Source organism: Castor canadensis, chromosome 11 (assembly GCF_047511655.1).
Source record: "Castor canadensis chromosome 11, mCasCan1.hap1v2, whole genome shotgun sequence".
Classification (NCBI taxonomy): domain Eukaryota; kingdom Metazoa; phylum Chordata; class Mammalia; order Rodentia; family Castoridae; genus Castor; species Castor canadensis.
Genome location: NC_133396.1, coordinates 108,207,320 through 108,234,549, shown reverse-complemented (window position 1 = coordinate 108,234,549; position 27,230 = coordinate 108,207,320). Strand labels below are relative to the sequence as shown.

General features: G+C 38.7%; 1 long non-coding RNA gene across 1 annotated transcript; it reads left to right on the top strand.

Annotated features, from left to right (window-relative positions):
• Window positions 1–719: 719 nt before the first annotated feature.
• Window positions 720–15,298, top strand: LOC141414103 (uncharacterized). The gene is made up of 3 exons (XR_012439193.1): window positions 720–767; window positions 4,271–4,340; window positions 14,670–15,298. It is a non-coding gene; the product is annotated as an uncharacterized lncRNA (long non-coding RNA).
• Window positions 15,299–27,230: the final 11,932 nt, after the last annotated feature.

Here is a 27,230-nt window from a genome sequence, read left to right as displayed (position 1 = left end):
TTCTTAAGGTGATTTCAACAGGTTTACAAATTCTATATTCATTCTTATACAGAAAGTACATTAACCATATTCCTTTCTTAACTACATTCTTTTATCCCTCCTCTCCCATTAGTGATTCCCTTTAGCATGTGAGTTATTTTTATAATGTCTGTATTGTAAAGTTAGCTAAGAACAAGAATGACAATGTATTTTTCATAAAATCATGTAGGATATAGGCAGTGGAACCAGGATTCTTTCTAGGTCTGTTTGACACTAATCAATTGCTATAATACACAAACCCACATGTACACAAACATATGCTTACACATACACACACACACACTCACAGTCAACTTAAGATAGCTAAGGGTTACAGGAGTCTATAAAACTTGGTTTAAACCAGGTTTCTCTGAGCCATTGAGATAAGGTTTGAGATGCAAAAAAAGATAGTCAAGGGCTCAATCTCCAAAATTAAGTAAGGTAGATATTTTCCAGGGAGGGCAAAGTGGGAAATAATGGTAGGAATTTTCTTAGCCTCCCCTATTTCTTAGTCATATTCCAAGCTGAGAGTAGCTGCCCTGTGCCCCATGGAGGAAGGCAGGTGAGGAACATTCAGTCATCATCCATCACAGGATCACGTGGTATCAGGAGGCGGGTCGTCCCATGTTCTGTCTTGTCTCACATGCTAGGGCAGACCCCAAGGCCAGGATAAAAGGCAGTGAGGTCAGAGCATCTCCATCCACTCGTCTCCTGAGGTGTCCACAGATCCTGTGCTGCCTGTGATCTTGGTAAGTGTTCACTGGGAACAGGAGCCAGGGATTCCCCAGAGGGATGCTCAGACCAGAACAGGTAGGGGGGCTGGACGGGGTCCCTGGGGATGGAGGGCCACATGGTTAGAGACAGGCCTCAGGAAGACAAAGAGAGGACGTGCACATGGGCAGGGGTAGAAGGTGGCCAGTTGGAAATACAGTGAATTAGACAACTGTGCCTTTATACTATACCAAATTGATCTTCAGCAGGCTGGGCTCTAAGGTCAGAGAGGATTGAAGCCCTGACTCCATACTTTACTAGAATGACTTCAAGAAGGTCTGTCACCTTTGAAAGCAAAACTGTGACTCTTGTAAAACTGAGCCTGGAATAATTCTCAAAGAGTAGAAAAACAGATAATCGCCAGATCTTTGGGAAATTGTAGAAACTCATCAATCTATGAATCCAAACTAGAATTGGGAATCTCTTTAAAACATCAGATCCAACAAATTGAGAATCCCTGTCCCAAATATTAGTGTGAGATCTTGGTGTGCTAAACATAGCAAAGCACCAGATTAGAGCAGGGTGCCTGAGTTCAAATCCCCTGTCTGCATAGAGAATATGGTCTTCAGCTTCTCATTAACAAAGGAACCAACCAGTCTCCAAGAACACTTATGATTGTGCACACCCAAGGTTTTAAGGGAAAAAATCACCAAGGAATCTACTCCGATAGTGAGTCATTCATTTTCTTTCTTCATGGAAATATTTACAAGCCCAGTGAAGTTAGACAGTTTCATGGTTGTAGCTGACAAGGTGAGAAAAACTGTCTTCTTCACTTATTAGATGTTTAATTTTGGTAGTTTTTGTTCATACAACCTACTTAAAAGATATAACTCTAGACTATTTTAATAAGAAATTTAGAGGCAATTGAGATGGTGCCAGAGCATTTGTTAAGCTGTTAGAAGTAAAATGTCCATTGATTTATTATTTAGTATTATACTTAGTTCATCAAAATGAAGAGACTAGAAATGAAATGGAGAGAACAAGAGTGGGCAGGGTGGCCTCTGTGTCCTCTGTGTCCTCGGTCCCTCAGCTGCTGAACACCCACCTGCCAACATGTCCTGTCAGCAGAGCCAGCAGCAGTGCCAGTCCCCTCCCAAGTGCACCCCCAAATGCCCTCCCAAGTGCCCCACCCCAAAATGTCCCCCAAAGTGTCCCCCAAAGTGCCCTCCAGCCTCTTCCTGTTGCAGTGTCAGCTCTGGGGCCTGCTGCAGCTCTGGGGGTGGTGGCTGCTGCCTGAGTCACCACAGGCACCGCAGGTCCCACTGCCACAGACAGCAGAGCTCTGGCTGCTGCAGCCAGCCCTCAGGAGGTTCTAGCTGCTGTGGAGGCGGGAGCAGCCAGCAGTCTGGGGACTGCTGCTGAAGTGGACCCTGAACCTGGAAGAACAGACTTGGGAGGCAGCAATAATTCACATATTTCCTTCTACTGCTGAGCCTGCCCTTCTTCCTGAGAGATCTTGATGGTGCCTGAGCTCAAAACTAGAGGATTCTCTTGCAATGGAATCCAGGAACACCAAACTTCTCTTAAACACATTTACTGACCCCACTTACCATGTGTATGGCTTTTCTGGTGTCCTAATTTGCAGACCCTATGTCCCTCTTTGATTTATATCTTTGCATACCTATCATTATATGAAACAATAAAATCAGAAGTCTTCATTCCTTCTTGCCTTTACTGATTGTTACTTCTACTTCATTTTTCTTGTACTCTGTTCTTAACTTTTGGCTTTCCAGAGATGTCAGTATCTGCAGTCATCCAAATTTTCTCACTCTTCCCACTAATATTCCTTATAGAAAAACTTTTTAAAAAAACTTTATACATGGTTTTCCTGAGAGGCAGATTAAGTGTAAACAGTATTATGCCTTGTAAAAAGAGAAGCAGAAGTAGGCTGACTTACACACAAGACATCTGGAACCAAACTTCTTTTAGTTGATGCCCTAACCAATGCTTTTCCGTAAGACGATAAAACGAAATGCTAAACAAAATCATTCCTCATTTTTTCAACATTATAACCCATTTCCTAAACCATCTCAGCTCCTGAGGCACTATTTTAGACTGGTATTTCTTATATCTTCCTGTTTTGTTTAACTGACATAATTGAGATACCCTCTTCCCTTAATTCCTAACAAATACTAGGTAATTCTCTCCACTAGCATTAATCAATACCAGAGCCCTAATTAACTTCTCATCTAACACAGTAATCTATGGATTATGGAATATTCTATCTCCCTGCCACTCTCCCACATCTCATGCCAGCCAGAGGATTTAATTAAATATGAATGCAAAACATCTACCTGTCCCAGGACTTGACCATCTGACCACACACATCTTTCCTTTGACCTGCTCATTCACAGATACTAAGTTTTGTCCTTGGTCTCCATAGGAAGTGTTCCCCTAAAATACCAGCCAGCTACCCCCCAATACCACCCAGCTCTTTCCTTGTCAGTGAGTATAATACAGTACCTGACTTACTGTAGATGTTGGTGGACCTTCTTGTGGTCCAGTTTGCCACCCCATGTTTCAGCTAAGGGGGTCCTCTGTGCCTACTGCACAGCCTGTCTCATCTATTCCTCAAGTTTTGTGATGCTCCAAACTTTATTTAATCTTCCTTACAGTCTATCCTTTCCCCTTTGCTTCTCATTTTCCCATTCCTCACCCACCCAGCACTCAATTTTGCAACTAGCTTGGAAAGTTTATCCCACTGTAATGTGTCCAATAGCCTTCTCTCCTTGGAATACTTCCTGCTTCATAATGAACATACCTCCCAGACTTTTTTTAAATAGAAAACTCTAATTCACTTGATTTTAACATTTGTGCATAGTTTACTTCCTAGCTCTAAATTTCTCTAAAATCTTTGGAACTGTACATGCACACTTATCATTTATCCTTGTCAGTGTCATCTATTTTATATTGTAAGGACAAGGGTAGGGTTTGTTTAGCTTGTGGTGTAAAGGAGTAATCATTCGATATAAACATCCAGGCAATTCATTTAAGCACCACTTGATTAAAAGGGTCAACAATATCGCTTGTTGGAAGAGATGCTTTTCATTGTGTGTGTGTGTGCGTGCAATGCCAGTGAACAAAGATAATCTATCTCCTCTATCATTAGGTGAAAGGGTTGCTTATACAAAGTGGTCTGTTTCCTCAATACATCAAAATGTGGCAGTGGCCTCTGTTCATTGCAGGTTGGTGTTGAGCACCCATGAGGTGCATAACACTATGTTTGGAGTGTGCAAAAATATGAGCAATTCTCAGCTGGAAGCTTCAACTGCTGTTCCTATTACCACATCCAGCTGCCCTAATCTTTGGGCTTCTGGACCACAAGAGACAGATGAAATTCAGATCATGGGACAGAAATCAAAACTACATTTATAAATCTAGTTTTATTCTATTCCAATCCTTCAAGAACTTGGAAGTAACTTAGAAATCCAGGCTTCATACTTCAACATCTATATACAGTTTGCATTGTTTCCCCATACAGAGCACCTGGTTCTTGACAAGATGATTAATACGGCAGAACCAAGAAGGACCTTAACCTCTCCCTCTTTAAGGTAAATGAAAAGTATGCCTGAAAAATACGTCTTAACTGAGCAGGGAGAGTCATTATGTTTAGCACTTATATCACTGTGTAGAGAAGCTGGACACACTTAATTAGAAATGTAGGCCCCCAAAGTGACCACACGGAGAGGAGTGATCTGGCCAAGAGATTCTTTATTGCAGGCCTGAGAAGCGAGCTGCATGGGAGAGAGAGAGAGAGAGAGAGAGAGAGAGAGAGAGAGAGAGAAGGGCAGGGGCTTAAATACTCCTCAGTGAGACTTGGCACGATCTGATTGGTTAGGATGTTATGGTTCATGCTGATTGGAGGAAGGGGCAGAAGGGAAATTTAAGCTAAACATGAGGCAGGACCGTGACCCTGGGAAACAGAAACTTAAGGGTGCAGTAAGGACTGAAAACTATCAGCACCATTATTGCCAACATTCCTCCCTTTTTTGTTTGTTAAGAAAGGGGAGCATTGTGTCCACTCTGACTTCTTTGAGCTGGCAAGGGGCAGCCTAGGGGAAGGGAGGGTTAGTTGGCAAACAGTGTTGAGGTGGTGAGCCCCATGATGGCATACACCCAGGCTCCAAAAATGAAGATTTCCTCTTCCCTGAAGTTGATGAAGGTCCCTTGCAGCCACAGGTCATAAAGAGTCTCAAGCCAATCCTCTGACCTCTGCATGGTGGGTATCAGCCATCCATCTTCACGTAGGGAGTTGAGGAATTGTAGCAGGCATTCTGTGAGGGGTTCATGATGCCTATAACCCAGTGTCCTGGTAGGGTCCATTACAGGTGTCCTCTGGTTGTGCTATCAGGGGTTGGTATCCTTGAAGGAGAAGCTGGTTAAAGGTTTGGTTAGAGATTTTGTTGACCTGTGTTTGTAGAAACTTTAACAGACAAGGTAGGAAGGTGCAAAAGGCAATCAGCATGAATATAGGTCTGAGGAGGGGTAAGAGCCAAGAAGTGAGAGGAGAGTGTAGTAGGTCTATCAAGCTATTTTTTGTGGGCTTTCTCAGGAGGTCCTCGGCCAAGTCTGTTAACTTTTTGGTCTCTTTAGCTGCTTCCTTCTGGCAGGAGGCATTGTATGGGGCAGGATCCTCAGGCTCCTGTGTCCTGGTGGGGGCCCTCATAGCAGTCCTCTGGATGGTTTTGGAGAGGTTGGTATCCCTGGAGGTACAACTGGTTAAATTTTTGATTAGCAATAGCAGACATGCAGTGTGATACAAGGGAGGAAGCTTAAGAATAGGAGAGCAAGAACACAGGCATTAGGATGGGCATTGGCCAGGAGAACCACTGTGAAATGTTGTCCCTAGACAATTTCAAGAGTCCTCCAACTACAGATAGAGAAATGGGTGGCCATACATTATCTAAGACCCAAACAGGAATATTAAGAGGAGCATAAAATGGTGTCTGCTCAGGGACTGCATACCTAGGGATCTAAATTCTGCAAAAACCTATAACTGCCAGGAAAGTTGTAAGCTGTCTTATGGTAAGGGGGTTGGGAAATGGAAGATTGGGTTGATGCATTTATGACTCAGGGAGTGAGTCTGTCCCTTTAAGGCCACACTTAGGTAGGTGACCTGTGGGAGGCAGGGGCTGTCAGGATTTAAATGTAACACTCTTGGATGAAAGAGAGCTTTAGCTCATTATTTTATATAAATTCACACTTTTAACTTTTTAAATGTTTGTACCATATTTAGATAAAGTATAACATAATACTGTTACAAGGTGGTCATTTAAAACACATAAGCAAATATGTAAATGAACTCTGATTTAGTAGTACTTAAAGCTTGTCAAGATCAGCAGAAAACACAAATAATTTCTTTGATAAAATTTTTCTCTGTAATGGTTTTTTGTAGATGTTACTCAGAGCAGAACAATATTAAGATAACCTTGTTCTCAGATTATATTCAACTTCAATTTTATCACACATTGAAGCTTTTATTATACACTTTTCAAACTTACTCAGACCTTCATACAACATACTAAACCCTTTGATGGTTTGTCCTTATCCTTCCTATTTGAAACAATCTTTAGGACAAACCCTTCTTTACAAAATCCCTTCTCATCCAAAAAAACCATTCCTTTTTCCTTTAACTTCTCAAAAAATACATTTATTACCTATCTATATCCTTTCCAGTTGTTTACTTTGTAACTTGTATTTTAAAATTAACTTTTATAAGAATTTTAAATTTATTATAGGGGCTGGAGCAACTAATTAGTAGCCCTTATTGTTTTTAGGAATAGGCATAAGGCCTCATCATCCCTCAGGCTTGAGAGGATATTGTTTTAGGTGTGGAAACTGTGAGGGATTTTTGAGTTTTATTTGAATAGGGAGGGCCGTCCTGGCTCACCCTACACTCATCTCATCAGTCCACACTGTGGAATCTCTTTGTTCCTGAAGGAGGCGGCAGCAGAGATAGCTGCCTGGGGGGAGGAGAATTTGAGCTTTTAATTGAGATAGTAAATCCCATCCCAGCAGGGACACTGGAGTTTCAGGGACTATGAGGAAAGAGTGACAGAAGAGGAGGCCACACACGGCAGGCCAGAAGCCAAGTAAACTAGCACTCTAGGGGATGGCCAGATTTGCCTCAAGCGATAACTTTTGTCATTGGACTGGGGACCAGGAGAAAAAGGTAAAACAGAGAAATGGGCTCCACTGTCTAGGAGGAAAATGACCTTTTGTTTTTCTGCCATTATGGCTCCTCAACATTGATGCCAAGAAGTGGAGTGTGGACAGGAGGCTGGGACCCATCAATCTATAGGAGGTGGTACCTCGCCTTCCATCTGGTAACAGGAGCACTTAGACCTCCAATGGCTACCCTTGCAGAGGGCAGGGTCCCATTGGGGGCGGGGCTGTCTCCCAGGCTCTCCCCACTTAAGCATTCTCTACAGAAGTGCCCCTCCTGTTCACCATGGTAGCAAGTTCAGGATACAAGCCCCAGTCAGGTGGGGCCCTCTCTGAGAGCAGCAATGAGGCCATGGTGTTTCTTATCTTTTTCTCTCCTGTTAGTAAGGTCCTGGACATACAGACATAGCTATAAATATAGACATGGCTAGCTTTATTACTTGGTTCAATGGCTTTTCCCTTCATCTACAGTCTGAGGTTTTTACGAATATCTGGGGCTGACTGTTAGAAATTTATCTTTGAGGAGAATCTCTCTCACCTGTGACTCTGAGTCCACTGTGGTATGCTTTCTGATAGCATCCTTAAGATGCTGTACAAAGGTAAGAGGATTTTTTTTTTTAGGTTGTTGCTGTAAAGTAAAGTTGTTATTTTACATTGATACCTGACACTCTGGAGAACAAGTCTCTGAACTGTTCTGGGCCTTAGTTTCCTCGCTTGAAGAATGAGGGATCTGGTCTAGGTTAAACTACATTTTTCTACTATGAGATGGCTGAAGTGACATTAATGCCAATTATCTTCTTTACCATCTTAAAATTTTTTTAGTAGTGCTGGGGAATTGAACCCAGGGCTTTGCACATGCTGGGCAGACATTCTCCCATTGAGCTACTTCCTCAGCCCCAAATATTATTATTATTTTTTTTTACTTTGGCTGTGCTGGGCTTGAACTCAGGACTTTATGCTTGTAAAGCAGCACTCTACTGCTTGAGCTATATAATCATTTCCAACCTGAGTGGCCTGGGCCAGAACCCATTGCTTTTCTAATGAGATAAGAGTCTGGTCTAGTAGAAGCATAATATCCTTTCATGTCAGTTGAAAGGTTTGGATCACAGAGATAAAGGCTTGGATGTATTTGTCTGGGCATCAGTACAGCTGTTTAGATGTTTTTAAATTTCCCTTAGATCTGGTAACTGGAAGGGGACATACGACTTGCCCTCTTCCTACCATTGCCTGTTGGAGAGGGAAGCACTCGTTAAGAGGTTCTGAGTATTAGAGTGGCTTAGAAGGTAGAAATTTGTATAGGGGACCTCAGTTTACTTTTTTACTTTTATAGAAAAGGTCTAATTGGAGTATGGTATTGTAATTTAAGGAACCCTGTGAAGGCCACTTCTCTTGGTCACCCAAGGCATACTGAGGCCAGGCCTCAGTACAAAGCTTCCAACATCTACCAGCCAGAAGACTGGAAGGTGCAGGTCCCATCTAGAAAGAACAAAACATTAGGATCCTGTCTTTTAGGTAACAGCAGGCAGCCTCTTTAATAAAGCTTACCTTTTTAACAAAAATCATTTGTAAAGTTAGAGAAGGGCATTCAGAGGGCATTTCAGGCCAATAACAGTACCATACGGGACAACTAGTGTTAATATTTGGAGGCAAAAATTTATGTTGAGGCCAAAGGTATAGAAAATTCTAAATGAGAAGTTTAGAGACCACAGCAATGTCTATTTTGTTATTTCTGGAACTATAACCTTGAGCTAACAATTGGCTTACAATGACTGGGTCTGATGCTCTGAGGTCTGAGGTGGGGCTAGGATCAGGACTTGTGCAAGGCACCACTCCCTCCACACACACCTGGGACAAATGACCCTGACTGCCTAGGCCTGATCCTGCAGCCTGTCACCCTTCCCCACTTCCTGTGTACTCTGTGCGCATTTATTCTAGGGGAAGTGGCGGCAGGCCGCAGTCATCACCACGTGTGGCTGGTGACCCGGGATGTGCTGGGTCCTCTCTATGGATTTTCTTACCTATGGCAAGTGTTTTTGCTGTGTCTAGAAGCTGGCATCCTGTGCACAGGTGTGCCTGTTTGCTTTCCCTCTCCGGTCACTGTCTCAGGAAAAAGGGGCATTACATGTGGAGGAAGAGAAGCACTTGTCAGATGGCATAATCAAATAGGACTCCACCAGTGTAGCATGAGGCATACCTGAATAAATCCAGGGCTTGGTCTCAGCCCACAGGAAGGGAGCATGAGCTCTCCCAGAGCTGGAATCGCCTTGAGGCCAGAGTTGGCAAGGAGTGGCTTGCTTAACTCCATGATGGGGAAAGTTTTTCAGGAAGATAGGAAGAGATAGGTATGGTATACGCAGTGCATGAAGTCTGTTTACATGGGGAAGGAGGAGGTTTGGGAGAGGAATTGACTGATTTAGAAACTGGTTTACAGGCTGATAGAATCTGCACAGGGGAACAGAAAGTACAGAGGGAGGGTTTGAAGTACAAGTTTTGGCTTGCAAGTGGTGCAGAGAGCTGGATGTAGACAGAGGTATGAAAAGCTTGGACATATGGAATCTCTCCCCATCGGCCCGATCACTCACAATAGTTACATAGGTCCTGTAGAAGATTGGGATCTAAAAACCCGAAAAGGGGCAGTGACTTTGGTTGTCTAAAGGATAAGTGGGCCAGATTTGGGTGCAAAAGCAGATCAAATTTTTTTGTTTTATATTTGGGGTCAAACCCAAGGTGTCCAAATTATTGAGGAGGCATCTGAGTGGGGAGCCAGACGGCAAAGAGGAGGTGGCCCCCATGATGGGAGCCAGTCCCAAAGGACGAGGTTGGAAGGATATTTTGAATCGTGGGGCATCCCCACACAGCTCGAATATCCTGGAATGGTACAAGGTACACAAGAAGCAGTTGTCACTGCATTCAAGTAGCTTGCAAGGCCAAAAGGCTGGAGGCTGTGGGTCACCTGGTGTCAGGCTTTTGTGGTGTGGCTGAGAACACGAAAATAGACCCAAGCCACAGATGGAGGGAGGAGAACCCCCCTCTACTGTCTGAGCCCCAGAGATAGCCAAAAGGGAAAATGCTTAAACCCCAGAGACACTGAAGGGAGAGACCACAAAGGGAGCCCAAGAAGGGTATGTGGACTCACCACAGGATGTCTGGTATTGGATGTGAGTGCAGGCGATGGGGGGATGAGTCCTGGCCAGTCACGTCCTCAGGATGGTCATGGGGTGAGTTGGAATCCGGGTCCCACTGGGATTAATGGGGAAACCCGATCTGAGTCATGGCACCAAATGTAGGCTCCAAAGTGACCACACAGAGAGGAATGATCTGGACAAGAGATTCTTTATTGCCAGGTGGGAGACAGAGAGAGCAAAGAGAGGGAGAGAGAAGGGCAGAGGCTTAAATACCCCTCAGTGAAACTTGGCACGATCTGATTGGTTAGGATCTTATGGCTCATGTTGATTGGAGGAAGGGGCAGAAGGGAAATTTACACTAAACATGAGGCAGGACTGACCCTGGGAAACAGAAACTTAAGGGTGCAGTAAGGACTGAAAACTATTGGTGCCATTATTGTCAACAAGAAAAGCCTCACTTCTCCCTAAATTTCTACTACAATGGGCTTTCCAGTAAAATGCAGCTGAAAGAAGTAAATAAGGATGCACATCAAATCCATGTCCTCTCTATTACAGGAACTATATAGCACTGAGAAGGAAAATGTGTAATCCATCAGATTTAGTCAAGAAGAAGGATTACAATCTTCCTTTTACTCTTAAAACAACTGGGGATTTGGCTTTTGATCCAGGAGAATCATGAGAATAAACAATGTCATAAATCCTAGGGAATACTTCCTAAGCTAGTTGGAGATGGGTCTATATTGGAAGGCTTTCCAAACAATACAATGTTGAGGCCCTTTCCTTTCTATACAGGGGCTTATTTAGGCACTGGCAAAACATTTTGTAGTGCATGGATTTTTTGGTGCTTATTAAGGTCAGAGCTTTTACTGAAGCATTTGCCAAAATCATGACCCCAATTTGGTATCCTTCCTCTGTGGGTTCTGTGATGTGCACATAGGTCAAAGTTCTTATGGAAACTCTCCACAGTCAGGACATCTGGGTGGTCATTCACCTGTGTGTCTCCTCCAATATGTACTAAGATGTGAACTGTTATAGATGGTCTCTCAACACTCTCCAATGTGGGCAGAGATTTTTCTCTTGGGGGGTCTCTGGTGAATTAATGCCTGAGCGCTGATTGAAACACTTTACATACTCACCAGGTTGTTTCTCTCCCATGTCAATCCTGTGATAGATGAAATTCGGACTGTCAAAGAAATGTTTTCTACAGTCAGTACCCCAAAAAGTTTTCTCTCCAATATGGATTCTCCAGTGTATAATGACATACACAGTCCTACTGAAGCTTTCCCAATATGCCTGTATTTGGCACATTTATGTGGATTTTCTACCTGGTGGTATACCTGCTGCATGAAATGGGAATTGGAACCAAAGTTTTTGCTGTTTCTGAGCCATTGATAGGGACTTTCTCCTGAGTAAGGGATATTGCCTTAGGATTTCACCTAACTGTGTGTGTCTCTCTCTCTCATTCTCTCTCTCTCTCTCACATTCTACTGCTTGAAGCATACCACAAGCCCAGATTTCACCCAAATCTTCCCTGTGAGTGTCATTTTTCCTCTTTTCTCTACTGGAAATCTTCTTCCACTGTCTTCTGACCTGCATTTAATGTCAACAGATTTACCTTGAATAAGATGATAGGAAATTTTCACAAAATAAGTTTTTATTGGTCAGGATCCAATCCAGGATCTAACATTGCATTTAGTTATCCTGAGTCTTTAGTCTTCTCCAAACTATGACAGTTCCTTAATCTTTACCTTTCATGATGTTTACATTTTGTAAGAGCATTGATTTTGTAGAATGTCATTTGATTTGGGGTATATATGATGCTTCTCCTTGACCAATTCAGATTATGCAGTTCTACAGGGATCACAGATGTTCTTCTCAGGTCATGATATCAAGTCTCGCATGGTGTCTGCTTATCCCATTCCTGGTCATATAACTTTAGTGATTTGGGATAAGTTGATTTCTGCCAGGTTTCTTTGCATGTTACCACTATGGGGAGATATGGTGAAACAATTTAGATACTTATATTCATCAACTAATTACCAAAAATGTTCTTTAACATCCATTGTTGGTTCTTTTATGAAATAATTGTTACTATGCTATTATTATTGTCCTTGAGTGTAATTTGTATTTTCTAATATTGATCTTATTTCTACTACTTTGCTGAGGTCTTATCATCTATAAGAATAAAATATTCTTGTTGTTTATCTCTTCAATAGCCCATCTTTTTTCTTTATGCTAAATACCAAGAAGAACAATTATTTAGAAAGTACTTATTTTAAGTCTAAATTTATTCAGATCAAATAGGTACATATTGTTATTCAGAATAGTTTGCCAATTCATATTGCCACCCTCCAAAATTTAAAAATTTTAGAATGGATATTACTAAACCCTCAAACATATTGGATTTTGTTAGCACTGCAATCATTATTTTGAAATACATCAAAGAATCTGATAGCTTGCTCCCTGAATAAAAGATATTTCTTCATTGTTTTTATTGTGTCTGTTTCAATATTAGTAGAGTTGAACATCTTCCTCTTCTACATATGTGTGTGCTTGTGAATATGTATGTGTGTGTGAGAGAGAACAGACTACCAGTGTCTTTTGTTCATTAGGTTTTTCTATTTCTTTATTTTTTAATTTGCAAGATTTATTCATATATTAATGTTATTGATCCTTTATGTGGTGCATGTATTGTATATTTCTCTACTTGACTATTTGTCTTTTGTCTTGTGTATGGTAATTTTGCTATATAAAATTTATTTTAAAGTAATTTTAATTTATCAATATGTTCATTCATATATTGTAAGATTTATGACATTTTTTAATATGCCTCACATTAATAATGTTATACCTTAGCAGAAAATATTTAAGAAAGAAGACCCTATATTTCCTATCACTTTTAGACTATTGTTCATGGATTATTATTTTAAAGAAAGATTTTCAGTGATGGAAAAATCTAAATTTACCTTTGTACTGGTTTGTAGCACAGAAGGGAGGAAAGCATGGGATAGGAGCGTGACTGTGGGTGTGACTCAAGAGGCAGAGTGCTCCTAGCAATTGTTCAAACCCCAGTATAGTAAAAACAGAAACAAAAACATAGAGGGGAAGAATAAGGTTTCATAGGAAAATTAATTTCAGAGTGAATTTCAGCAGTGCTCCCAGCAGTGGTTTAAGAAGGCGAGAGAATAACAATGTGAGACAGACCTCTTGACAAAAATGTTGGTTCAGAGCTAGAGGCCTGGCTCAAGAGGTAGAGCGCCTCCTTGTAAGTGCAAAGCATTAAGTTCAAACCCCAGTACTGCCAAAAAAAAATAAAGGAAAGGGAAAATTTCATTGTGTGGTTCCAAAGTCATCAACAGCTAATGTCCAGGCCACACGGTTAGCCCCAGTGACATTACTACCATGTTGGTGACTCACTGCCTAAGTCCAAGCAGACTGATAGATTAGTTGCTTCCCTGTCTCAAGATTGAGGCACAGGGCGGATGACTTCCTCTCCCATAATTCCAAGAAACAAGAACTGGGTTCCTGAATGAACCAGAGCAAACACATCTTGGCCACTTCTCCACACCTGAGTCCATTGGAAAACCTGAGCAAAGGTTGAGTGCAGGTGAGATGGATGCAGATGTCTGCAGTGATGTCACATGTCACTGTACCCATCTCACAGTGTGTCTTCTGTAAGGATGACGTGAACCAAAGGATTAGCTATTTATAAACTGTAAGTCATGCTAATGCCAGTAACAAAATATTTTAAAATCTACTACCCACCCATGAGTGCATGTTGCTGATAGGAATATAAATATAAAACTTAAGTTGTCCTGCCAAAAGTCTGATTAAAAGTCTAATTTGTAAGATGGATCACTCCTACAATACCAGCTACTTGAGAGGTAAAGATAAGAAGATCAGATTTGAGGCTAGTCCTGTCAAATGTTAATGAGACTCAATCTTCATAAGCAAGCTGGATGTGGTGGTGGTTCATGCCTGTTATCCCAGTTACATGGGAGACATAGGTAAGAAGATTGAGGTGCCAGGCAGGCCAGGCAAAAATGCAGACCTTATAAACAACTAAAGGAAAAAGGGCTGGAGGTTTGACTCAAGTTGTACTGTGTTTGCCTAGAAAGCAGGAGGTCCTAAGTTCAAACCCTGGTACAGAGGCATTTTTGGAGCTTGATGTACACATTAAGTATGGGATGGAGCCTGGAAATTTTATTTAGGATATTGACATGACACTTGTCATAGAGGAATTACTTCAGTTCTAAATTAATCTTTACAAAATAGTTTCAATATTTAGATGACATGTGAAAAACAGTATTTTACTTTTTTTTTTTTTTACATAATTTGGTCTTAATTTTCTACTTGGTAAAATAGATGATGATCTCTTCCTAATTCAAAACGGCAGGTTAAGGTTCAAAGAAGATCCTTGGAGACGAGTTATAAGTATTGAGAAAGGATAATTGTGGTAGGAACTTGTTTTCTGTGTTTGACCCTTATCAGATAATTAAAATGTGTGGAATAGAAACAAAGCTGAAAGGACAAGAGCAGACAGGTTTATCTCTGAGTACTGGGTCTGACTTGTGTTTGATTCTCCCTCAGCTCCTGAACACCTGCCCACCATTACGTCCTGCCAGCAGAGCCAGCAGCAGTGCCAGCCCCCTCCAAGTGTACCTCCAAGTGTCCTCCCAAGTGCCCCACCCCAAAATACCCCCCAAAGTGTCACCCTAAGTGCCCTCCAGCCTCTTCCTGTTGCAGTGTCAGCTCTGGGTGCTGTTGCAGCTCGGGGGTGGTGGCTGCTGCCTGAGTCACCACAAGCACCACAAGTCCCACTACCACAGACAGCAGAGCTCTGGTTGCTGCAGCCAGCCCTCTGGGGTATCCAGCTGCTGTGGAGGGGGGAGCAGTCAACAGTCTGGGGGCTGCTGCTGAAATGGATCCCAAGCCTAGAAGAGCAGCATTAGAGCTGCAAGCTTCAGATGCCATCCTCCTTCTCCCCTTTGACCTGCCTTAAAGGCTAAAAGTTCCAAGGGAAGAAATTGAGATAAAATATTGGACCTCCCTATGGTCCAGAAACTCAAATTTGCTGAATCTTATCTACTTGACTTGTATCCATCTTTGTGCCTACTCCATAAAAATCCTATGTCAAAGGTCCTAACTTACCCCATGCCTTGCTTCTTCTAGTGTGCATCTTACTGATTAGAACAATAAAATAAGGAAACTGCTCAGCATCTCATTCTAAAAGGACCTCTATTGTCTTCTTTACCCTGTGATCTGCTAGAGGTGGCCTTGAAACCTCACAGGCCAGAGGGGTGCTCTGGCCAGAATTAGAATGGATGGGGCAGAATTGGGAAAGATAAGTGTTCTTAACTTGGTCTGTTCTATGTCAATCATCCAGAAATAGCATTGCTTTTAAATAAGCCTATAATGTGATTGGTTAAAAAAAAAAAAACCTCCATTTCTTCTGGTCTTCTTCAGAGACTTAATCTTTTCTCCACGCTCCTGCTCCTCAGTAAACTCGTGTTGTTACCCCTAACCTAGCCCCACCACCATGTCTTTCTTCTTCAAACACACATGTACACACCCATTCACACACATACACATGTGGACACGTGGAAGAAGAAAAGAAAAATGCATAATGAATGAATAAATAAAACACAAAATAGAAAACCTATCAACAAGTTTTGAAAATACAGATTTCTTACCCACAACTGCAATTAGTTTAGTTCTAGGTACATTTACATCTAAAATTATTCTCTTACTAGCCTTCCAGTAAGTCTTGTTTTTCTTTCTTTCTCCTATTCCAATATATCCTTTACATGTTATTTTTTTTCCAAAACACACATCCTATACCACATTTCTGAACTTATCTCTTCAATTCTGAAAAAAGCCGTGGCTCTCTAGAGAATAAAGCATGTGCTTCTCAAGAACCAACAGAACTTATTTCCAATTTCTTTTCTAAGATTCATAATTTCCCATGAAATCCAATTTTCTGCCACACGAACAACCCACAATTGCCCAGATATAACTTGCACTTGTATATCTTCATGCCTTTCTTTCCTCTCCTGGGAAGCAGTAAGTAGTCAGAGTTTACAGTTCTTAGCTTGGGGTATGTCTTCAGTACAGGGTATTTTTAAAGTGCTGCTATTGCTTCTGCTACTAATAATTACGACTGGCACAGTACTGCTCTCCCAGTAACCACTACATGGTAGCAGCATAGTAGTATGCTACTATTGGGACTAGCAACAGTACTTTCCTCTTCCTCTATCCAAATTATCCTTCAAATCCCTCCCCATCATCTGAACATTTTGCAATTCTATCCCTCCTTCAAGTTTACCTCAAATACCTCCTTCTACAACCTTGTCAAGTCGTGTGTCTTCTTAATCAGGTGGATGTTAAATAATCAGTCTACAACCCTCACACTGAGTAAACTTATCTTGTAGAATGTAATAAAAATGTAGCTTTTAAAGCTGTATTTTACTGTCCTTAATATTTACTTCCTGGGATGTTTCTCTGATTCCTAGATGAAAACATTGAAAGGTCTGGTAACTTTATAGCTATTTGCTTAAAATCACAAACTGGGTCTCAGTTCAGACATTAGAATATCCAGTCTGAAAAATAGCATCAACCCAAATTCAAGTTAGTGGTACATTTGTTCACTTCTGTGCTCCTGTGGTCTGGTCAATCACAGCATGAAGAGGGAGGTGGCTCCTCCTAGCCTAGTTTTTCACCTGATGGTTTTCCTGCTCCTACAGATTTTTTAATGCATTTTATAACACCCCAATAAAGATTAGGGGAAAGGGCACAGTCTCACCTGGGTGGGCACTTTTCTTCTGATAATGAGGGAAACCAGGCAGCAGAATCCAATTTCTCATTCGTCTCCTCTTGGGCATTTTAGTGTCCTTCCTCTGTCCATGATATGAGTGATGCTTCTCCCAGGAGAAATTATTCCAAAGGCAGCCCTGGTTCCAAAATCTTCTCTTAGACAAGGGATAAATGGCTCAAAGCCAGTTGCTTGCTCCCTTGTGTTCCCATGTCTGGTCACAATAAGCAGTCATGCATCATTTGGCTTATGTTTACAAAGGAACCAGAAACTCATCTTTGCTTAGGTAATACAGCTGGTTTCATTTCTTGAAGAATCAGGTCCTAGTTCTTCATAGATCCAAACCAGGAAGACACCTTTAGGCTTTTGCCTGGAAAAGGAGCATGATTCCAAGCTCCTAGTCCCAGAAAATTTACTTTTTTCTCTTTGTTTCCTATCAAATGCAAGTCCTAATCTGTATCCTGATATATCAGCCTGCAACTTTCACACAACTAAACCCCAAACACTATTACTGTTGCAAATTAGAAAATAGAATGAAATGAAATGTAAGGTTTTAAAATGTGACAAAACAAGTGTTAGGAATGGGGGAAAAGATGGCTGTTCAATATTTGGCGTTAGAGAATTTGGCTAATTGAAAAAAGTGTAAACCCTCATTTAGCAGCATTTGTAAGATGAGTACCCAGGAGTTAGCTAAATATTCTAGGAAAGTTAAATCATTAAGAAAGAAGTATGCATGGTCAAATTTTTAATCTTATATCAAGATTGAGTAAAATACTGTAGATATAAAAACACTTCAATTATAAAGAAAATAGGTATCCATGCATGGATATAAAATGAAATATCTTGCCAGGAAAGAATAGGAGAAAAAATGTTGCAGGATGAAAAACCAACATAGAGATATTAACGTTTTCTTTTTGCAGAGCTGGGGATAGAACCCTGGGCTTTGTGTATGTGAGGCAAGTACTCTATCACTGAACTACAATCCCAGCCCTGTCAGTAGCATTTTACACACCAATAACAAAATTGTTAAGAAAAAAAAACCAAGTAACCCCATTCACAATAGTTGTTAGTAAAATCCAGAACAAATTTAACCAAAAAATGAATAATCTCTACAATTAAAATTACAAAGAACTGATGAAAGAAATTGCAGAAGACACAAAAAGTGAAAAGACTTTTAATGTTCAATGACGTCAAAAAATTATTGTTAAGATGTCCATACTACCTAACACAATTTAGAAATTCAATGCAATCCCCATCATAATAGTAAAGGTATTCATTCTTCAAAGAAATAGAAAAATATTCTAAACTTTGTATGGAAGCACAAAAGACACTAAATAGCCAAAGAAATCTTGAACAAAAAGGACAAAGCTGGCAGCATCACAGTAACTGATCTCAAAAGGCACTGCAGAGCCATAGCCACCCAAACAACATGGACTTGGCATAAGAAGTGACACATAGATCAATGGAACAGAATAGAAAATTCAGAAAGAAATCCATGCATCTGCATCCAGTTGAACTTCTACAAAGGTACAAAAACCAAATATTGGAGAGAGATTGGATATCTACAGTCAGAATGAAACTGAATAGCTGTCACTTGCCAGTTAAAAAATTAAAGCGGATCAAAGCCCTAAATGTAAGACCTGAAATTATGAAACTACTGGAAGAAAACATAGGGGAAACCCTTCAAGTATAAGCCTTCAAATAGGTAATGATTTGTTTTAATAAGACTCCAAAAGCATAGTCACAAAAGCAAACATTGACAAATTAGATTTATATCAAGTGAAGAAACTTCTCCACAGCAAAGGAAATAATCAACACAGTGGAGAGACAATCTGAAGAAAGGAACAAATATTTGCAAACTGGCTTTTCCTTTGGATATAATCCATAATAGCAAAGTGATACCTGTACTCCCGTGTATATTGCAACATTATTCAAAATAACCAAGATAGGAATCAACCAAAGTGTCCAGCCATAGATGAGTAGACAAATGAAATGTCATATATAAACATACATATGTATGTACATAGATTTGTATACATATATACATATATCATTTTTATGGGTTTTCTGATGAAGAAAGATTTAATATTAATATAATCAAACTCAGGTTTTGTTTATGTTCTGGCTCTGATGTGTACACATGTTGGAAATCCTTCCCTACCAAAAGTCCTTAAGTTTATTCTATTAAATCATTTTTGAAATGTTTCAAATTTAATTTTCCATGTTCAGTCATCCATTTATGGAACTGTCTTTTATTATATAATGTTAGTTTAAGGTACTTATTTATTATGCAAATGGATAAGCAGCTGACACAGTACCATTTAACTAGTTGCTTACCTTTCTGCCACTGTTCTGTAATCCTGCTCTGACACATTTCAAGTGTTCATGAATTTATTTTTAATTACTACACTTTGTACATTGTTTCTTTACTAATAACTTATAGCTTTAATGGTAATGGTGTTGTAATTGCACTTGATATTTTGTGAGGCAAGTTCCCATGTCTTATTCTCCATGTGTATTCTGTCTATTCTTGGGCTTTTGCTATTTCATGTAATTCTAGAATCAGTTTGTGAAGTTCCTTAAAATTCTTATTGTGATTTTATTGGAACGTCATGGAATCCATACAGTGACTTGGAGACAATTGTCATGTTTAAGATAACACTTTTTTTTAAGCCATGGATATAATATAGCTTTCCATTTTTAATAGCTATTTTAGTGCCTTTCCATAAAGTATTTCTCTCCATTTGTACATCTTTTGAGACATTTATTCTTAGATAGCTCATATTTTTATTGCAAATATCCAGTCCTGTGCAAATAATAAATGACATTGTTGAATGCAACAATGTACCACATATGTGACATAATTGTGGTTCCATAATGCTATAATGAAATAGAAATTTTTCTGTTGGCCCAGTGATGTCATAAGCATCATAAATTGTAGCACAATTCCTTAGTTATGTGGGAATGCTGGTTTAAACAAACCTGTTATGCTGACAGTCATACAAAATATAACACATGTAATTATTAGTAACATATAAATGATAATGCTAATAAATAACTGTTACTAGTTTATGTATTTACTGTATTATATTTATCATTTTACTTAACAGTTACTGATTTTTAAATGATACATAAAATTATTCATATTTGTGGGGCACTGTGTGATGTTTCAAAAGTAGTATATATTTTGCAATGTTCAATTCAGGGTAAATGTATCTATCTCTTCACCCTAAATATATCACTTAGGATGAAAACATTCAAAATTCTTTCTCATCTTTTTAGAAATATATATTGTATTACTATCTGTATTCACCCTATCATCCAATATGGTACCAGAACTTCTATCATCTAACTAACTATAACTTAGTTCCTATTAAGTCCTCCCTACATGCCCATACCTATTGTTCCCAGCCTACTCTCAACTTCATACCTCTATTTAAATTTACCACAAACAACGTGCCATTGTTACTAAAGCAGCAGCTTCATACATCTCAAGGTTACTATGCCTCTTGATTGCATTATTTTCACTTATGATATTTAAGCTCACATTGTTTTCTTCATTCGTCCGTTAAGCATACAAAATCTACAGCTAATGTAAGTGGCCACATTGAGTAATCAACCTGGAAGCAAAACTAAAAGTGGTTAAGGACCACAGCAGTGAAAAATGAGTGATGGCTATTCTTTGCTATTAGGCATGTCTGCTTTCACCATAGTTATGAGGAGAAAAATAGAAGAAATGAACCAATTTAGGTTATAATACAGGTGTACATGGAAATGTTACAAAGAAACTCACCGTATAGATAACTTAAACAAACTAAGGGTCATTTTCTTTTACAAAATCTCAGAACAGTATGGCAGAACAGGTCATGTCTGGGGTATTGGTACCAGTGGGAGGAGGGAGAATGTGGGGAAAAGTATAGGAGGGTAAATATGGTGCAAGTGCTCTCTGTACACATGCATATACATGGAAAATGAGGCCTGCTGATACTATTCCAGGAATGGGGGAGAGGAAGATAAAGAATAATGGAGGGGGTGAATTCAACTATGATATATGGTATTTTGCAAGAACTTTCATAAATGCCACAATGTACCCCCAGCACAACAACTAAAAAAAAAAACTCAAAAAATGCATTTTGAATATGCATCATTAAAAAGAAAGATCTTGAGTAAAGCACAGCCACAGTGGTCATACACTGTGAACATCAAATTAAATATTAAAAACAAAAAGTAGGACTATAAAATAGGTACAGTGTGTGTGTGTGGAGGGGTACTAGTGGGAGGGAAAGGGTGAATGTAAAAGATTAAGGTGACAGTATATGGTTGATGGACTTCATATACCTATATGAAACAGGACTAAGAAACCTCTTCTAATTGCTTTAAGTGGGGTGGGGAGAGGGCTGAGGGGGAGAGACAATGGGGGAAATGTAAATAATATACAACATAAGTCTAATTGGAATTGTCACTAGGAATATCCCCCTGTATAATGAATATATCCTAATAAAATTTATTTAAAAAGATCTTGAAGAACAAAAACAAAGTTGCAGGAGCAAATTCAATGAATAAACTTAACAAAAAGGGAAAGTTGTAGATCAGATATAGAGAAACTTCTAAAGACCTGTCTTGAAGCCTAGACACAGAAGTGAACTCCTCTCAGCACCATGACAATCAGCCATAGCAAAAAGTTTGTTGTATTGAAACAAAAGGCTGGCATTTACTGCTAGCTCTAAGTGGTTTAAGTGACTCAAGAAATACAATGTGAAAGTGAGAGGAGAGTCAGAATGCTGATGTGAAAGCAGGTGAGGAATTTGAGGACACTTAAGATAAGGTACGTGGAGGAAAGTTACTCTTCAGTACAGACGAAACTTCCTTAATTATGGAAATGAATGCCTGAAAGGACTTTCACTCATAAGAAAGCCAATTCAATGCCAGGATTCTAGGCTTTTGAGGAAAGGATAATACTTTTTCTTGGAGATAATGTTGCTATGTACAAATTGAAACCCTCTGTGATCTGGCACAGGACCTTCAAGCATGTTCAATAAGTACATATCCAATGTACTTCAGTAGAAGCAAGAATTCAGGGATGACACAAACAACTTCTCTTCCAAGATGCCTTCGGAATTATGATTTCAGTGAAATGGAGAACTATTTGGAAAATAACATGCCTTTCAAGATTTTGCTTATTGTTGATAATTACCCCACACATCTACATTTTATTGGTGACCTTTGTTCTAGTATCAAAGTGATGTTTCTCCCTCCAAACATGATGGGATTTTTTGATCCAACCAATAAAGCAGAGTTACAGTAGCTTTTAAAGTCTCCACCCTGAGCAGGACATTGGCCCAGGTTATTACTGCAACTGAGGAAGACACTGACTCAGTTCTAAAAGGATTGCAGCATCTATCACTGCATCAGGAACTTTGCTTAGGCTTGGGTGATATCACCAAATTATATAAATGGCACCTGGAAGAAGACACGGGAGAGGTTGGTCCCAGACTTCAAAGAATTTGTCAAGGATGAAGAGGTTTCAAAAACCAATAAGGCTATGTTTGGGATGGCAAATACCTTTAAACTGGATGTGAATGGGGATGAAACTGAGCTCTCAGAGGTGGTTCCTGAACAACTGACTGATGAGGAAGTGTTGGAATTTTAACAGAAAGCATAATTGAGGAAGAGACAAGAGAAAAAGACACTGCAGAAAAGAAAAAGGAGAACAACCCTAGGACACAGCAGGAAAACAGTAACATATTCCTTCCCTTCATTGGTCCATTCCTCCTCTCAGTTCTGATATTTCCAACTCACCCCGAAAATTTTTCAGTCAAAAATATGCTAGAAAGTTAGTTAAGAACTTTCTGCAAATAGACCATGAACCTTGGTTAATTCTTTCTAGAAATATACATATAACATGTGTGATAAGTATGATAAAAATTAAAAATCCACAAAAATTATTCAAAAACTTAAAAAAGTGAGCTAATTCTTCCTTTTATCTCCAGAGTTCCCAGAACATTTTTAGGTTACATATTTCATCTTTAGGTTTTAAAAGAAGTCATGATTTTTCATTAAAATATTCAAATTATATGTTGCATATAAGATTTATTAATTTTATATTGTGTTTATTGTCAGTGATCTTGATGTGAAGTGATAAGTGGCCAAAACCTTGAACTTATTTTTTAATCCATGAAAAATCACAGATGTCTGGCAGACCAAACAGTAGGAATACATCACAGGAACATACTGGTGCTTGCCTCACCACTGCTGTGATTAACATGACCTCTAGATGTCCCTCTGTCATTGGTCAGTAACAAGATTCAGAGTCTCAAACTGATCCTTGGCAAATGCCTCCTCCTTGGCATTCTGGGAGGCTAGAAGAAGAATAGATTCCCTTTGGCTAAGTAACAAAAGGGAGCTCAAACACTACACCTACCAGGTGATTCCTTCCAAAGAATTCAACCAATATACTAATGAGTATGGAGGTGATTGCTGGCCAAAATGATGTAAGACCACTACAAAATTCCCAGAGAAAAGAATACTATATTCCCAAGAAAAGAATAAATATTCCAGTTGGGACCAGACACACTCTATTATTGCTCTTTACTTTTTTTGGTAGTATCAGGGTTTGAATTCAGGGCCTCATGCTTGCTAAGCAGATGCTCTACCACTAGAGCTATGTCCCTGCCAGCAATACTTTTTTGTTCAGGATTACCTTTTATACTTATATTATTTTGTGTTTCTACATGAATTTTAAGATTTTTTTTCTAATTCTGTGAAGAATGGCCTTGGAATTTTAACGGAGATTATGTTGAATCCATAGATTGCTTTCCGTAACATTAGCAATTTTAGCAATGCTAAATCTGCCAAGTTATGAACAAGGGAGGTGTTTCTATCTTCTAGTACCTCTTTAGTTTCTTTCTTTGATATTTTCTCCTTGACAGTTTAGAGGTCTTTAAGTCCTTGGTTAGGTTTGTGTCTAGATTTTTTTAAAGCTATTGTGCATGGGATTATGTTTCTGATTTCATTTTTCAGCAAGTTTGTTATCAGTGTGTAGAAAAGCTACTGGTTTTGGATGTTGACCTGCTATTTTGCTGAACATGTGCAGCAGATCTAAGGTCTTCTTTTGGAGTCTTCAGGGTTTTTAAAATATAGGGTCATATTATCTACAAACATGAATAATTTGACTTCTTACTTTCCTGTATGTATCCTTTTTACTAATTTCTCTTGCCTTATTGTTCTGGTAATGTTGTTTTTCTCCTTGATTTTATGTCTGTGCTATTTTATGTTTATAGACTTTCCTATGTTGAAGCATCCTTGTACTCTTGGAATGATACCAACTTGACAATGGTTATGATTTTTTAAATGTATGTTTAATTCTGTTTTCAAATCTTTTATAGGAATTTAAAAATCTATCTTGATCAAGGAAATTGGTTTTTAGTTTCCTTTTTTTGTCGTGTGCTTATCTGATTTTGGTATCAGGATAATAATGGCTTTGTAGAATGAATTTGGAAAGGTTCTCTCCCTTTCTATTTTATGGAATAGTTTGAGAAGCATTGGTGTTAGTTCTGTAGTATTCTGTTAGAATTTATCAATAATCTGTCCATACCTGGGGTTTTCTTGGCTGTGAGACAATTTACTATTGCTTCAATCTCATTGCTCATTATAGAACTGCTTAGGTATTTTATATCCTTTGTTTCAATTTTGGCAGGTCACTTTTGTCTAGAAATTTATCCATATCTTCTAGATTTTCCAATTTCTTTGAATATAAGTTTTCAAAAATGTTCCCTAATTATTTTCTGGATTTCAGTGGTATCTGTTGTAGTATCTCATTTTTTAGTTACAATTTTATTAACTTGAGTAGTCTCTTTTGATTAGCCTAATAGTTTTTCCATCTTATCTCTTTAGACAACCAATTCTTTGTTTCATTGATCCTTTGTCTTTTTTTTTTAGTTTCCATTTCTTTAATTGTAGTTCTGATCTTTATCTTTTCTTTCCTTCTACTAATTTTGTGGTTGGGCTAGTTCTTGTTTTTCTAAAACTTTGAGGTACATCACTAGGTTATTTATTTGGTATTTTTTTTGGTGTACTGGGGTTTGAACTCAGGGCTTCATGCTTGCCAGGCAGGTGCTCTACTTCTTGAGCAACACCACCAGTCCAAGGTTATTTATTTGAGATCTCTCTGATTTTTTAATGTAGGTACTATTAGCTATAAACTTCTCTCTTAAAACTTAGTTTTTGCTGTATCACACATATTGTGGTAAATGGTGTTTTCATTTTTCCCTGTAATTGTAGTGATTTTTAATTTTTTCAGTGGCCCACTGATCTTTCAAGATTACATTGTTCATCTCCACATGTTTGTATACTTCCTGTAGATACCCTTGCTTTTGACTTCTAGCTTTATTACATTATGATCTGCTAAGATAAAGGAAATTGTTTCAGTTTTTTCTCAAGATTTGCCTTGTGGCCTAAAATATGATCTATTTTGCAGAAAGTATCATCGCCTCTGAGAAGAGTGTGCATTGCGAAGCAGCTGTTGAAGGGAATGTTCTCAAGATGTCTGCCAAATCCATTTGAGCTACAGTGCTGGTTAGCTCTGAGATTTATTTGTTAGTTTTTTGCCTGAATTACTATCTTTTGACAACAGTAGGACATTGAAATCATCTACTGTTATTGTATCTAAACCTATCTCTCCCTTTGTGTTCAACAATGTTTGTTTTATGAAATTGGGAGCACCACAATTCAATGCATATATATTTATAGTTATTATAACTTCTAATGGAATGTTCCTTTCATTAGTATCTAGTATCTTTCTTCTTCTTTTCTGATTCATTTTGGCTTAAAATCTACTTTGACAGATGTGAGTATAGCTACTCCAACTTGCTTTCAGATTCACTTTGCTTGGAATATCATTTTCTATCATTTCACTTTCAGTCTCTAAATGTCTATGCCAGTTATCTGTGTTTCTTACAAAGATCAAAGAGTTAGATTTTGTTTTTCAATGCAATCAGCATTGTGAATCTTTCAGTTGTACAGTTAAGACCATCTTATGGCTACTGTTGAGAGGCATGTGTTAATTCTAACAATTAATTTTATTGTTTTTTGTCTTTCCCTTTTGGATTTGAGTACTCTGCTCTTTTCTTTCTCCCTTACTCATCTTAGAGGTTTGGTGATTTACTGAGTTGATAATATTATGTTCTTTCCTAATTCTCATTTATGTATTCTTCTACTGAGATTTTTTTCTTCTCCAGGCTCTCGTGATTATGAATTTCTTTCTTCTTTTCTCTGTGTGATATTTCTTTAAGTGTCTTCTGTAATGTTGGCTTAGTGTTCATGAATTACTTTGGCTTGTGGTTATCTTGGATGGTCTTTCTGTTTTGATTTTAATTTCACTCAACAGAGTAAACTTTATTGTAGGTTATTGACTCTCATGGAATGGAATATATCATTCCATGTTCTCCTGGATTTTAGGGATTCTGCTGAGAAGTCTGATGATTCTGACAGGTTTCTTTTGTAAGTAACTTGGCACTTCTCTTATGCAGTTTTCAATATTTTTCTTTGTTCTGTACTCTTGGCATCTTAATAAAAATATGATATGAAGAGGTTCTTTTCTAGTCTTTTCTATTTGGAGCTTTAAATGCTTCATGAACTTGGATGTTCATATATTTGCTTAGATTTGGGGGATTTTCTGCTAAGACTTCATTACATGAGTTTTCTATGCCTTTTGTCTATATTTCATATCTACATCAAAAAATTCATAGGTTTGTTCTTGTAATTGTGTTCCAGAGTTCCTGAAAGTTGTGGTCAGGACTGTTTTTTGTTGTTTTTATTGCTACCTGAATATAATAGTTCCTAAATCCATGATATTCTTTCTTCCGCTTGATCTAGTTTATTGATGTTGCTTTCCATTAAGTTTTAAAATTTGATTTATCTAGCTTTTCATTTCTAAGATTTCTATTTGCTTATTTTCTTCCCAGAACCTCTATTTCTCTGCAGAATTTCTTATCTAAGTCTTAAATTGGCTTCTTTACTACATTCATGTTTGACCTCCTTGAAGATATTGATCATTTTTTAAATTAGATTTTTGAATTCTTTGGCATTTCAACCATTTGGATATATTTGGATTTAGTTATTACCTTTTGGAGGAGTCATGTTGCCTTACTTTTCATACTTGTTGTGTTTCTTCATTGTGATTTTCACATTTGTTGGGATGGACATCTCTTTCAATTTTCTACAGGGATATTTTTAGTGAACAATTTCTCTTGAGGTTTCAATTACCCATTCTACACATAGGGGAGAAAACAGATCTTAGTAATAACAACAGTAGCAAAATAAATCAAATATTTAAACATAGT